Here is a 15,236-nt window from a genome sequence, read left to right as displayed (position 1 = left end):
CAGGGCGAGGCGGGAAAAGAAAGTGCGGCGCGGTGGGAGGCGCGCTCCTCCCTTGAGCGCACGCTGGGGCGGTCGCGCCACGCGCCGCAGCGTCCCCGCAGCCCCTCGCCCGCGCAGAGGTGGGCTCCGGGCTGAGTTCCGGACCTCCGCCCCAGTCCCGAGGAGGGGAGAGGAACTGCGCAGGGGTGAGGGGCCCTGGCACCACGGCCATTCTCAGGCCGGAACCCCTGTAACAAGAGGGTGGCCGTGGAGCACATCAGGCACAGCCGGGGGCAGCCTGGCAGAACTGGGCTCCGTGCGTTCCTCACGGTTTACTAGATAGTTCTGTGCCCTTAGTACAGTTTTAATTTTGATTTCGTTGAAAAAGAAATCGAGCGTATTACCCGTATTCTTTCTTTTGTACATGATAAAACAATCAGAAGTACAAAAGAAGGGAAGTGTCTCTCCCAACTCTGTCTCCCAGTCCCCACGCGCCTAGATTCTGTCCCAGGACAGCAGGACCGGTTGATGCGCTAGGCAGTGAGGATGCTGCCACGCGGAGATTGGTCCTTGGGGACTGTGTCCCTGGAGAGTGGGGTTGCCAGGGGAAGTTAAGGAACTGTTTTCAGGCGGGTGGAGGGCCGCCGAGGGTGGGCGCACAGTGCTGGGAGAAGGACGTTTTTTCCTGGTTGGGCGGGGGGGAGGGCCTCTATGCAGTCTTTAAAGAATTGCGAATTAGAGAGGAAAGCGGCCTCGTTACCAGGGACACCACTGGCAGTGAGGAAGGCGGAAGGGTAATCTCTGGGCTCTCCTGGAAACTGGAAGGCCCAGAGCTTGTGGGTGAGGGGAGAGAAGAGAGAGGGAGAGGGAAAGTGGAGGGGGGGGCGGAGAGAGAGAGAGGCTTGTGGGGACGGGGAGGGGTACCTCAGAGGGGGCTTAAGAGGTTGGGGGACTTGAAACATAAACCATTATCCTTCCTGTGGTCCCTTTTGTACCCACAGGCTATTGAAGAGTGAGGAAATATGATGGTAGGCACTCAGTAACCCGGGCTAATGAACTAAATAGTTAACTGTATACAGTTCAACCATCAAACTGGAATAATGCCCACGGTGGTCCTGGAATTAACTGCCAGTCCCACCTAACCAAGATACTAGTAAAATCCTCAGCTGGGCGTGACGTAAGGGTGATCCCAGGTGGCCTCGGCCTGCAGCGGCTTGAAGCAGGGTTTCGGTTCCTGGCTGGAGATTGAGTTTGGGTCACGGCAGTGAGAGCGCTGAATCCTAGCCGCTACACCAGTGGTCAGTGACAAGGCCATGGCCCTTCGGCTTTGCAGAAAAGAATTCTCACAAAGACGGAGAGTAGTGAAATAAAGTGTTTATTAGGAGGAAAAAGAGTACAATACGGGTGGATAGACACACAGGCGGACTCAGAGAAAGAGTCGTGCCCTCATGGTAGTTTAAATCACTTATATGGGGCATTTCTTCCAGGTTTCCTTTGGCCAATCATTTTAAATTGCCTGGTTCTGAGTCTATATTTGGTATATCTCAGGATCCTCCCATGTGTGCTCTCGCATCTCTCAGCTAAGATGGATTCCAGAGAAGAGGCCTATGGGTAGCTTAGCATCACTTCCCTTTTGACCTCCAAGGAGCTTTCTAGTCGGGAAGGTCTCCTTGACTTTGAGAATGAGAAATATGTGGTCTCTTATCTCTTATCTGGGCAGGGCCCAGCCTCCTCTCTCAATTGTCCTGCTATTTTCATATTGGAGTATCGGTCCACAGGGAACAAACTCCAGCTGTTTACCATGGGCGGGGAGGGTGCGGGAGGGGGGCTATCTATCTCCTGCCTCAGGGGGACGTCCTTGTCCTAAGCATGTGCATTTCTTCCCATTATTTCATCATCCAGTTTTACTTAATGATGTGTACCAACGCTAGCACTTTGTTGATGCAGCTTGGGCAACACTATGGGGCAATGCATGACCAGTTCCACTAGTAATTAGTAGAGTAAGTTCCCTCCCAGTGTCCTGGGGACCATCCTTCTCTGGAAGGGGAAGGAGGAACTGGGAATAAGAAACGAGGCTTTGTTTGCTACTCCCTTTATTAAAACAATATCAATATTTAGTATCTATATTACAGCAAGGTCCTGGTTTTCCCCACATCTCCCTGGCTACTCTTTCTTGGTTTGCCTTACGAGTGCCTGCCTTCTTTTTTCCAGTTAGGTGTAGTGCCTCCCAGAGTCCCGTTCCAAGCCCTCTTCCCCGTACCCTATCCCTCGGCAATCTCATCCATCCCCATAAATGGCTTTAATGACCGTTTATGACTTTCAGATTGCCCTCTCTACCCATCCTTTCTCTTGAGCTCCAGACAAGTTCATCCACCTTCTTGCAGAACGACACCTTAAACTTCATGTCTCCATCCAGAATTCATCTCTTCTTCTCCAGCCCCCACTGTGGATTTCATTTTCTCAGTGACTGCATTTACTTTCTTCCTCAGCTGTACAAGCTTTGGCTTGTCCCACCCACTCCAACCCCCCGACCCTACTGACCTCCAGCCGTGATGTCCCGGGTGGGAACATCTAACTCATCTTCCCAGTCCTTGCACTTTTCTTCTCCTCCAGCCACCATCACCTGTTAGTCTCCTAACTGGTCTCCCTGCTTCCAGGTTTGCCCTCCAAGCCTCACTCCACATGGAGCCTGAGTGATGTTTCCAAAATGGAAATCTGATCATTACTGTCAGCTTTAGGATAAATGCCAAATGCCTTCATGTGGCCTAGAAGGATTCTGACCCTTGTCTGCCTTTCCACCTTCATGGCTCACCACTCCAGGCTCAAACACGGAGGTCCAGTCATCCCACTTTCATTCACTTCCTTCGGTGTTTATGCAATGGCCTGGGGACTTTTCCTATGGCCGTTTCACTTGTTCCTGACTGTTTCCCTCATCACTCTTCCCTTGGCCATATTCATCCTTCAGGTCCCTGTGGTGACATCACTTTTCTAGGAAGCTTTCCCTGATTCACAAGTCTGGATTAGCTGCCCCTCATCACAGTCCTTTTCAGACTGTACTTACCTTGCTGTTTATTTGCCTTTCTTCTCCCACAACCACAATGAGCTTGAAGGCAGGGACCTGCGCATCTGGGTCACGTCATTATTCTCATGTCCCAGCATGGGGTCTGGCATATAGTATCAACATATGCTCAATAAATATTGAATAACTGCTTGAATGAATAAATGAAAGAATTAAACATGTGAAAATAGATGAAAACCAACCAAAGGAGAACAAGAAAAGGCTTTATATTCAGGGCTTGCTATAGCAAGGGAGTTAGCCACCTTTATTTGCTTTTTGACAAAGACCCAAAGACAGGCAGGGGAATGGGAATGCTTCATAGTGGGAAAAAAAAGAGAAGGCATCCGTTATGCCTTGATTGGAGGCTGTTGGCATAGGGAAGCTGCAGGCTGGCTAACTAGAAGTGGGGTATCATGTGATTGTTTAGGGATGCATATTTGGCTTTCTTTGGTTGGTCCTAAGTTGGAAGCAGGGCAAAAATTAGGGAAGCTGTTAGTTATTAATCAGGTCCTTCCCATTTTGGGTCAGTTGTTATAGGGGTTATTATTTGGCTACCTGGACTGGTTAGTAGTGAGCGATAGCTGACTTTCTACAAGTCTGATTTATAGATAGCAGGCTGGCTTCCTGGGCTGGTTGCTGCCGATTGTGGGTCAGAGTTTTATTTTTATATATGGTCTGGTCATTGTGCATATGTATATTCAGAATCTCAAACTAATATGTATTGAGCATCTACTGTACACCAGACTGTGTATTAAGTGTTGTTTATGCAGAACCTTATTTATTTCTCACAGTACCTCTGTGGGGTAGGTATTACCATGTCTGCCTAACCCTGATCACTTCCTCCTTTGAAGCTGATGTTAGTCACATTTTCTGTCTTCTGGCCATCCTTGATACCTTACCACCTCCTCCTCCTCCAAATTCGCTGCAGACTGGGCTCTGGGTTCTTCTCCAGCCCAAGGTTGCCATCTTCCAGGCATGTTAGTATCCTTACTCAGTTCCTTCCCACAGCACTAGACTCCCAGTTCTGGATTTCCTTATCTTCAGTGACCTTCACCTGCAACACTTTTCAGTCAGCCACGCCTTGGTCATCAGGCACATCAGTCATCTTCAGCAGGAAAGGCCTCATCTCTGATATGTAAACCCTACCATCCAACCTCTTAGTGTGGTTGAAATACATTCTAACCTTTTAGCCCTGCCAGGCAGTAATTAATTCTGGGTAAGAGCATTATGGTAGATTTCAAAATACTTTAAACTACTTTTTGTTATTTTCTAAGATGTCTAAAATATGTAACATGAAAAAGAAAAAATAGCCTCTAAGCATTATTCTTTTAATTGAAAATCGTCACCTACCTGCACACCCATCACTCTATCATTCTCCTTCTGGAGGATACAGGGAAGGGATAAAGTCCATAGAACATTATATAGTTGTAGTCACACTGCAGTCAGAACCAATAATGATGGAGTTCATTTAAAATGAAGTTACTGTTATTCTTTAGGAAGGTCTCCAACAATCATGACAAACACAGTTGACATAAATCATGTTTGAGTGGCCATGTTCCATTATGCTGAGTATGATGATTAATTAACTTGGCTGGGCCACGGTACTCAGTTATTTGGTCAAACAGCAGTCTAGATGTTGCTATGAAAGTATTTTTTAAAAATATTTATTTATTTATTTGGCTGTGCTGAGTCTTAGTTGCTGCATGTGGGATCTTCCTTGCAGCATGCGGGATCTTTTTTTTTTGAGTTGTGGCATGTGGAATCTAGTTCCCTGACCAGGGATCGAACTGGGGCCCCCTGCATTGGGAGCGTGGAGTCTTACCCACTGGACCACCAGGGAAATCCCTGTGAAGGTATTTTTAACAAATGTGATTAACATTTAAATTAGTATACTTTGAATATGCAGATTACCCTCCATAGTGTGGGTGGGCCTCATCCAATCAGTTGAAAGTCTTAAAAGAAAAGTCTGCAGTGTCCTGAGGAAGAAGGAATTCTGCCTCCAGACTGTCTTCGACTCAAGATGGCAACATCAACTCTCCCCTGGGTCTCCAGCCTGCTGGCGTGCCCTGAAGATTTTGGACTTGCCAGTCCTCACGATCTCATGAGTCCATTCCTTAAATTCTCTGTCTGTCTATCCACATCCTATTGGTTCTGATTCCCTAGAGAGCCATGACTGATTCGCTGGGCAAGGGCCAGATGTGCAGGACAAGAATTCCCGCACACAGCACAAATGAAGATAAACAGGACCCACCTCTGTAAATTACTTCCCATCTCTCTCCTAGCCATCAGTTTTCTGCACCTCCAATTACTCCTCTTTAAGTCAGGCCCAGCATCTGATAAGACTTATTTACATTTGTTGACTGAGGGATTCTACTTGAGCAGGTGGTTCTCAGCTAGTGTGTGATGTCATTAGCATTTTAAGCTTCTTGTTTCCAAGCTGAAGAAGGAAGAGTATTACCATTATCCTTGAATAAAGGATGTTCTACCAACAGGGAAAGAGGTGTGTTTATCATAAGGCATCCTGAAAGTAAATCTGTGTTAAGTCTTCAGGGAGAAGGTGCAGCCAGATTTTATGGAGAAAAAAAGAATACAGAAATATCTAACTTTTGCTAGTTTTCAGTGATAAACGATCATATGGACCCCTTGCTATGGCCTCACCCAGGGCTTTGGACGGAAGATATAAAATGAGGGGCCCTGGGAATTCCCTGGCAGTCCAGTGGTTAGGACTCGGTGCTTTCACTGCTGGGGGTGCACAAGCCGCCGGTAAGGCTGGCTCTGTTTCTGGGCTTTTTAGGGTGGGGACAGAAAGAAAGGTGCTGACCTTTCCTTAGGTTGGTTCCTGCTTTGCTGGGGAGGAAGGCTGAGACTGGCCTGGTTCCAGCTGCTGCAGGAGGACATGTCTCTTCCTTAGACCCAGAGTGTCCTTCCTCTGCAAGCCCAGCCCAGGTGACTTGCCAGACCCCTGCCCCACTTCCATCCTTTCCCTTGCTCCCCTTCTTCGCTTTAACCCCTGTCCTACTGTTTCCAGGGCCTGTTTCCACACTCTTGCACCCTGCTTCTTCAGGGAGTGTCCAGGCATATTTCAGAGGACAATGTGCAGCCCATCTTGCCCTCCATCTGCAAATGCAAATCCCTCTCTGTGCTTCGTAGAGGTTTTCTGTCTCTGAGGACAGCATCTCTGACTGCGTGTGCCATGGCAGAATTGCCGCTGCTTCATGTGTGGGCACTTTTCTCTGTGGTCCTTTGTCCACATCTATGGCCAGCATCTACTCCCGTCTTCCTGCCTCTTCAGACTTCCAAATGCTGCGTTTATCATCTCACATAAGCAGACACATGCTATCAGAAGCAGTTTTCTGATTGTACCCAGGGATAAGTATTTTTATATAGTTTGCTTTCATATATTTCACTGAGTATGTGAATTTATTAGCACCTCCTCTCCTCATTCTGGGAGGAACTCAGTGACTGGCTGGAAAGTTCTGCAGGTTCCAGGGGCTGCAGTTTCCCTCTTGGCTCCGAGTCCCTGCATCTTCAGAACCACTGAGGTCATCTGTGCCCCATGTTTCATGGCGGTTCTTCCCCTTCTGCTCCCACCACCTGAAATCTGGGCCCTTTCTTTGATCTTGCCCCAGAATCACTCACACAAGACACCTGTATGTGTATCATATGACTTTACTGAAAGACTCTGCATAAGCAATGGAGTTGTTTTATGTCACAGCAGAACCCAAACAACTTAAAATTATACAAATATAATCCTCATTTCTTACACCCACCTTTGGGAATTCCTCCCTTGCCTCCTTTCTCCCCAGACTTGAGCCCTGCTAAGCTGATTGCCACCCCCTTTCTCCTCATCCCTTACTCCCTCAGGCAGAAGTAGCCTCGTCCAGTTTAGACTAGGAAACAGCAACAACAAAACCAGCTCTTCTTCCTGCTACACTTAGTGTGAATAAAAAACAGAGAGAAATGAAGAAAACAGAAGTCCTCACCACGATGTGAAAACAGAGCCCCTTCCCTGTCACACGTTTCACCACTTCAGCCGCCGGCACACACATGCACATGCTAAGCCAGCCCAGCCTCAGACCCGCAGAGCCCTGCCGAGTCCCCAGAGACCCTCCGTCTCTCTCTGTTCCCTCATTTCATTTCTTCCTCTTGGATCCCAAAAGCTGTCAAAGATAAACACTACTCCTGCTCTTACTTCATGTATGTCCATGGTTAGGAACCATACTGAATAGCGAGACAGGAAAGAGACAGGCCTGGAGAGAACAGAGAGATAGATAGCAGGAATCCTAGGAGCTGGAAGGTTCATTCAGGAACAAGGAAGGGGACCCCTGTGATGGAAAGCCACATTGCAGATCCCAGGACATTTCTGCACTAGACACACGGTGGGCACCCTCAAAGCTCTCATTACAAAGGTGCAGCACAGGGACAGATTCTACACCTAGACACCCCCATCTCGTAGTTGGGCCCCTGCCCGGCGCTTCTCAAGCTCTTCACTGCCCTCGCCTATGGGGCACAGGTGGTACTTGGCACCTGGGGCCTTTCTCCAGGAGGAGAAGCGATCATGCCGGAGGCTGCAGAGGCCGTAGATGGCGGCCCCTAAGGCCAGGTGCCAGCAGAAGAAGATGGTGCGGAAGGCGAGGTCCACGGGGTTTTCCCCTCTCCAGGGCCGCCCAGAGGGAGGCGTGTACATCAGCATGCTCAACTGCATCAGCCAGCTGCTGAGCACCAGCCCCACCCAAGTCTTGAGCACCCAGAGCTGGGCTGGCTGGGGACCCAGATCTCGATGATGAGCACAGGCCGACCAGGAAGGCAGGCACTGTGAACAGCGTGTGCACGCGGGTCTCCAGGGCGCCCGTGTGCTCGGCGTGGGTCACCGCCAGCAGCACCAGCGCACAGAAGGCCAGCGCCTCGGCTGCCTGCTCCAGCTGCACACGCCTGGCTCGCGATGTCCACCACGCCACCGAGGAGGAAGGACCCGTACGTGGTGAGGTGCCGCCGCTCGTCCTTGAACGTGAACGGTCGCCGAGGGGCCTCCCAGTCCACCGTCATCAGCCGCTTTGTTCCCGGCGGGTGGAAGAACTCGGGGAAAATGAGAATCAGGGGGAATCCACCTTCCCCACTCCTTCCACAGGGACCAGCTGCCACCACCTGTGCCCTCGCTTCTCCCTTGGGAGCAGAGGGGGTTTGAGGAACCTCTGTCCTCGTAGCAGGGCCAAGGACACCAGCACCAAGTAGTAGAGTGAGAAGAAGAAGAAGATCCCTGCTACCAGGTGTCCCCCGAGGGTTCCCATGGTCTCAGTGTGTATGTCAGGGCCACCAGGGCGACAGCGGGAGATGAGCAGTAACCCCGCAGGCACGCCTCACAAGCAAGAGTGGCTGCTTTTGAACCGCGGGGAGATCTTCCCGATCCAGCCCCACCCACGCTTCCCACACAGGGAAAGGTGTCCAAAGCATCTGAGTCACTCCTGGGTGGGACCTCTTTCGGAGGCGTGATGGTGTGCGTGCGTTGCACCACACTCTGTTCCTTACTTAGATGCCAGGCCTGGGATTTCAACCTCTGCCCCTCACTGCAGGCACTGGTTTGCCCTTTCTCTCACAGGCTCTGCCCCACCCCTCTACAAAGAGAGGGGAGGGAAAGAGTTAGGTGCTCCAGGAAAGAGGCCTCTCTTCCACTGACGGTCTCTTGGTGCCAGGCACGTTACATAATTTTTTTCTCATTTAACTCCATCAACATTGGGAGATTGGGATTGACATATATACACTACTGTGTATAAAACAGACAACTAATGAGAACCTACTGTATAGCACAGGGAACTCTACTCAATGCTCTGTGGTGACCTAAATGGTAAGGAAATCCAAAAAATAGGGGATGTATGTATACATATAGCTGATCCACTTTGCTGTACAGCAGAAACTAACACAACATTGTAAAGCAACTATACTCCAATAAAAATTAATTTTAAAAATCCCTCAACAACTCTATAAGGAAGTTATTGCTAAACAAATTTTACAGGTGACATGAAGGCTCGGGGGGGGAGGGGAAGGGACATGCATGGGGTCCCTTCTAACAGCCAGCACAGCAGAGCCTGGATGGGGACCGGGTCTACTCATTTATCTGCACAGTGACTGAATTTCAGCTCCAACACTTGCAACTCACATGACTGCAAGCAAGTTACTTTGTCTTCTTGAGACTCGGTTTCCTAATCTGTAGGATGGGAATAATAATTACTTCCTAGGTTTGTTGTGAGGATTAAATACAGACATACCTTATTTTATTGCACTTTTCTTTATCAGGCTTTGTGGATATTGTGTTTTTTAAAAAAACTGAAGATCTGTGGCAACCCTGCATCAAGCAAGTCTATTGGTGCCATTTTTCCAAAAACATTTGTTCCTTTCGTGCCTCTGTGTCACATTTTGGTAATTTTCACAATATTTCAAACTTTTTGTTATTATTATATCTGTGATCACTGATCTTTGATGTTGCTATTGTAATTGTTTTGGTGTTTTTTAGTAATAAAGTATTTTTAAATTAGGGTATGTATATTGGTTTTTTAGACATAATGTTATTGCACACTTAATAGACTACAGTATAATGCAAGCATAACTCTTTTTGTTTTTCGGCTGTGTCGTGCAGCATGTGGGATCTTATTTCCCCGACGAACGAACCCGTGCCCCCTGCAGTGGGAGCGCAGAGTCTTAACCACTGTACCGCCACGGAAGTCCCAAGCATAACTTTTATATACACTGGGAAACCAAAAAATTTCCATGACTCATTGTATTGTGATATTCACTTTACTGTGGTAGTCTGGAACCAAACCTGCAATATCTCTGAAGTATCCCTGTAGAATAATGTATGTAGAGTGTCTGATACATAATAAATACTCAAAAAATGACAGTGATTATTAGTAATTTTGCTATTGTTATTACTAATATTCCTTGCTAAATTCCTATGACGCTGAAGTTGTTCAAGTATTTCTATGAATGATACCAAAGCAGGAATCATAAAGAAAAAAGTGAAAAGCTTAATTATATGTAAATTTTTAAAGTTTTTATTAATAGAAATTAAACATTAGAATTAATAATTTATTTATATATTAAAGTTACTGTTAAAAAACCAATTTCAAGAGAAAAGCAAACTGTAAAATTTTACTCTATATGTAACAAAGTGTTAGTCTTCTTACAATATAAAGAACTCTTACAAATCAAGAAGTTAAAAATGAACACCTCAGTAGGAAAATGGGCAAAGGCCATAAACTGGCTACTCATCTAAGAAAAACCATAAATGTTTAACAAACCTATGAAATTCAAGATAATGAATCTCACTGGTAAGCAAATGAATGATAATAAAATCAACATGATACATGTTATGGACTGAAAATTTGTCTCGCCGCAAGAGTCATATATTGATGCTCTAACCCCCAATGTGATGGTTTTTGGAGGTGGGACCTTTCGGAGATGATTAGGTTTAGATAAAGTCATAAGCGTGGGACCCTTATGATGAGATTAATGCCCTTATAGACAGAGGAGGAGAGACAAAGATCTCTCAGAAGAGTGTGAATTCTGTTGTTGTTGGGTAGAGTGTTCGTATATGTTTGATCTAGTTGGTTTATCGTGTTGTTCAAGTCCTCTGTTTCCTTACCTATCTTCTTTCTGCTGTTTCTCTCCATGTGCATGCACTGAGGAAAGGACGTGTGAGCACACAGCGAGAAGGTGCCTGTCTGTGAGTCAGGAAGAAGACGCTCATCAGAGCCCAACCATCTGGACTTCCTTGGTAGTCCAGTGGTTAAGACTCCATGCTTCCACTGCAGGGGGCAAGGGTTCTATCCCTGGTCAGGGAAATAAGATCCTGCATGCCATGTGGTGTGTCCAAAATAAAACAAAAACAAAAACAAAAACCCAACCATCTTGGCACGCTGGTCTCAGATTTCCAGCCTATAAAACGTGAGAAAAGAATATTTGTTGTTTAAGCCACCCAGGCTACGGTATTCATTAGCGCAGACTGAGCTAAGACAGAATTTTGGTACTGTGAGGTGGGATGCTGCTGTAACAAATACCTAAAAATGTGGAAGCAGCTTTGCAACAGGATAATGGGTAGAGGCTGGGAGAGTTTGGAGGTGCATGCTAGAAAAGATCAAGATTGCCATGAACAGGCAGTTAAAGGTGATTGAGCTGAGGACCTATAGGGAAAAGAGGAACGCTATAGAGAAATGTCCATCTTCTTAGAGAAAGCATAAATAGTCATGAACAGAATGTTGGTAGAAATATGGGCTATAAAGCTTGTTCTGGTGAAGTCTCAGATGGGAATGAGGAACATGTTATAAGACAATGGAGAAAAAGTGATAAATTTTATAAAAATGGCAAAGAACTCGGCACAATTATGTTCATGTTTTAGTGTTTTGTGGAAGGTAGAACTTGTGAGAAATGAAAATGCATGTTTAACTGAGGCGATTTCTAAACAAAGTGTTTAAGGAGAGGCTTGGTGCCTCCTGATTGCTTGTAATATAACGTGAAAAGAGAGGAATGCATTGAAGAAGCAATTGTTAAGCAGAAAATATCCTGAGGGCTTCCCTGGTGGCGCAGTGGTTAAGAATCTGCCTGCCAACGCAGGGGACACGGATTTGAGCCCTGGTCCAGGAGGATCCCACATGCCACAGAGCAACTAATCCCGTGCACCACAACTACTGAGCCCGCACTCTAGAGCCTGCGAGCCACAACTACTGAGCCCACACGCCACAACTACTGAAGCCCGCTGCGCCTAGAGCCCGTGCTCAACAACAAAGAGAGACCACTGCAATGAGAGGCCTGCGCTCCGCAGCAAAGAATGGCCCCCGCTGGCTGCACCTAGAGAGGGCCTGCACACAGCAACGAAGACCCAAGGCAGCAAAAAATAAATTAAAAAAAAAAGATCCTAACTTACGGTTTTGAAAATTCTCACCCTGTCCATATTGCAAAAAATGAGGAAGTTTTTCTGAAGAGAACAGTAAGGTGGGGCCCAACAACCCTTTGATAAGGGGATTAGTATGGGAATAGACTACAGACCTAATTAGCCACTCCATCAGCAACACTGCCAGTTTCAACCCAAAGGAATGGAGCTCAGACCAAATGAGGGAAGGCTATTGGGCTTGTTAGATCCTATAGACAGGACTGGACCATAAAGTTATTTGGCTGTGAACATGTGCTATTCTTCAAGACAAGGGAAAAATGACCCTGAAGGCAATTCAGAGATCATCAGGGCTGCTTCCTTGGTTTCAAAAGGTAGGGGGGATGGGCATCACCTCAGTTTCAACAGGTCAGATAGTGGTCTTCTGGAGCCTTGGGGGTGGGGCCACCTGGAGGCGGGGGGTGGTAACCTGCCAAGCAGAGCAATAGGGATGGCGTTGCCAATCCACTGGGTCCTGAAGGCAGGACCATTGCTCCAAAGGACCAGAGGGCTGAGCATAGAACCAAAGAGAATTATTCTCCAGCCATAAGATGTAACGATATCTGCCTTGCTAGGTTTTGTACTTCCTTGGGACCATAACACCTTCCTTCCACTTTCTCCCTTTCAGAATGGGAATGTTTAGCCTATGCCTGTTCCAGGACTGTATTTGGAAGCAGGTAACTTTTCTGGTTTCACAGGTTCACAGCTGGAAAGGAGTTTTGCCTCAGTATGAATCATACCTTGAATCTCACCCATACCTGATTTAGATAAGACTTTAGGCTCTTGATTTTAGAGTTGATGCTAGAATGAGTTGAGACTTTTGGGACTGTTGGGATGGGATGAATATTTTTGTATATCTGTATGGATTTTAGGGAGGCCAGGGGCAGAATGTTATGGACTGAATGTTTGTGTTCCCTTAAAATTCATATGTTGAAGCACTAATCCCCCAGTGTGATGGTAGTTGGTTGGAGGTGAGGTCTCTCGGAGGCAATTAGGTTTAGATGAGGTCATGTGAGTGGGGCCCCCCTGGTGGGATTAATGTCCTTACAAGAAGAGAAAGAGAGATGAGAACTCTCTGTCTGCCATGTGAGGACACAGCAGAGAAGGTGGTCATCTGCAAGCCAGCAAGTGTGTCTTCGCCAGGAACTGAATTGGCTAGCACCTTGGTTTTGGTCTTCCCAGCCTTCAGAACTAGAGAAATAAATATCTGCTGTTTAAACCACTGAGTCTGTGGTATTTTGTAATGGTGGCCCAAGCAGACTAATAACATTGATCCATTGGTTGTTTAAAAGTGCGCTAATTTCAAGATTGGTTCAAGATGGTGGAGTAGAAGGATGTGTCCTCACTCCCTCTTGCGAGAGCACCAGAATCACAAGTAACTGCTGAACAATCATCGGCAGGAAGACACTGGAACTCACCAAAAAGGAAACCTCACATCCAAAGACAAAGGAGAAGCTGTAGTGAGATGATAGGAGGGGTGCAATCACAGTAAAATCAAATCCCATAACCATTGGGTGAGTGACTCACAAACTGGAGAGCAATTGTACCACAGAAGTCCACCCACTGGAGTGAAGGTTCTGAGCCCCACATCAGGCTTCCCAACCTGGGCATCTGGCAATGGGAGGAGGAATTCCCAGAGAATCAGACTTTGAAGGCTAACAGTATTTGATTGCAGGACTTTGACAGGACTGGGGGAAACAGAGACTCCACTCTTGGAGGGCACACACAAAGTAGTGTGCACATCAGGACCCAAGGGGAAGGAGCAGTGACCTCATTGGAGACTGAACTAGACATAATTGCTAGTGCTAGAGGGTCTTCTGCAGAGGTGGGGGGTGGCTGTGGCTCACTGCAGGGGCAAGGACACTGGCAGCAGAAGTTCTGGGAAGTACTCCTTGGCGTGAGCCCTCCTGGAGTACACCATTAGCCCCACCAAAGAGCCTGTAGGCTCCAGTGCTGGGTTGCCTCAGGCCAAACAACCAACAGAGAGGGAACTCAGCCTCACCCATCAGCAGGCAAGCAGATTAAAGTTTTACTGAGCTCTGCCCACCAGAGCAACACCCGGCTCTACCCACCACCAGTCCCTTCCATCAGGAAGCTTACACAAGCCTCTTAGATAGCCTCATCCACCGGAGGGCAGACAGCAAGAAGAACTACAATCCTGCAGCCTGTGGAACAAAAACCACATTCACAGAGAGATAGACAAGATGAAAAGGCAGAGGGCTATGTACCAGATGAAGGAACAAGATAAAACCCCAGAAAAACAACTAAATGAAGTGCAGATAGGCAACCTTCCAGGAAAAGAATTCAGAATAATGATAGTGAAGATGATCCAGGACCTCAGAAAAAGAATGGAGGCAAAGATCAAAAAGATGCAAGAAATGTTTAACAAAGACCTAGAAGAATTAAAGAACAAACAAACAGAGATGAACAATACAATAACTGAAATGAAAACTACACTAGAAGGAATCAATAGCAGAATAACTGAGGCAGAAGAATGGATAGGTGACCTGGAAGACAGAATGGTGGAATTCACTGCTGCAGAACAGAACAAAGAAAAAAGAATGAAAAGAAATGAAGACAGCCTAAGAGACCTCTGGAACAACATTAAACACAAAAACTTTCGCATTATAGGGTTCCCAGAAGGAGAAGAGAGAGAGAAAGGACCCGAGAAAATATTCAAAGACATTATAGTCGAAAACTTCCCTAACATGGGAAAGGAAACAGCCACCCAAGTCCAGGAAGCACAGAGAGTCCCATACAGGATAAACCCAAGGAGAAAACACCGAGACACATAGTAATCAAATTTGCCAAAATTAAAGACAAAGAAAAATTATTGAAAGCAACACAGGAAAAACGACAAATAACATACAAGGGAACTCCCATAAGGTTAACAGCTGATTTCTCAGCAGAAACTCTACAAGCCAGAAGGGAGTGGCATGACATATTTAAAGTGATGAAAGGGAAGAACCTACAACCAAGATTACTCTACCCGGCAGGATCTCATTCAGATTTGATGGAGAAATCAAAAGCTTTACAGACAAGCAAAAGCTAAGAGAATTCAGCACCATCAAAGCAGCTCTACCACAAATGGTGAAGGAACTTCTCTAAGTAGGAAACACAAGAGAAGAAAAGGACCTACAAAAACAAACCCAAAACAATTAAGAAAATGATAATAGGAACATAAATATCGATAATTACCTTAAACGTGAATGGGTTAAATGCTCCAACCAAGAGACACAGGCTCGCTGAATGGATACAAAAACAAGACCCATATATATGCTG

The 15,236-nt window shown here is 46.6% G+C and overlaps 1 pseudogene across 1 annotated transcript in view; it reads right to left on the bottom strand.

The window, feature by feature from the left end:
• The window catches only part of LOC309629513, a 61,687-nt pseudogene extending 47,172 nt beyond the window's left edge, over positions 1 to 14,515 (bottom strand). The window contains exon 1 of the transcript in view: positions 7,479 to 14,515. The product of the transcript in view is annotated as an uncharacterized misc_RNA (transcript). The remainder of the gene's footprint in view (positions 1 to 7,478) is intronic.
• Positions 14,516 to 15,236: the final 721 nt, after the last annotated feature.

Source organism: Balaenoptera borealis (assembly GCF_965194805.1).
Source record: "Balaenoptera borealis genome assembly, chromosome: 5".
Lineage (NCBI taxonomy): Eukaryota > Metazoa > Chordata > Mammalia > Artiodactyla > Balaenopteridae > Balaenoptera > Balaenoptera borealis.
The sequence above is the reverse complement of the archived record's forward strand: the minus strand, read 5'-3'. Positions and strand labels throughout refer to the sequence as shown.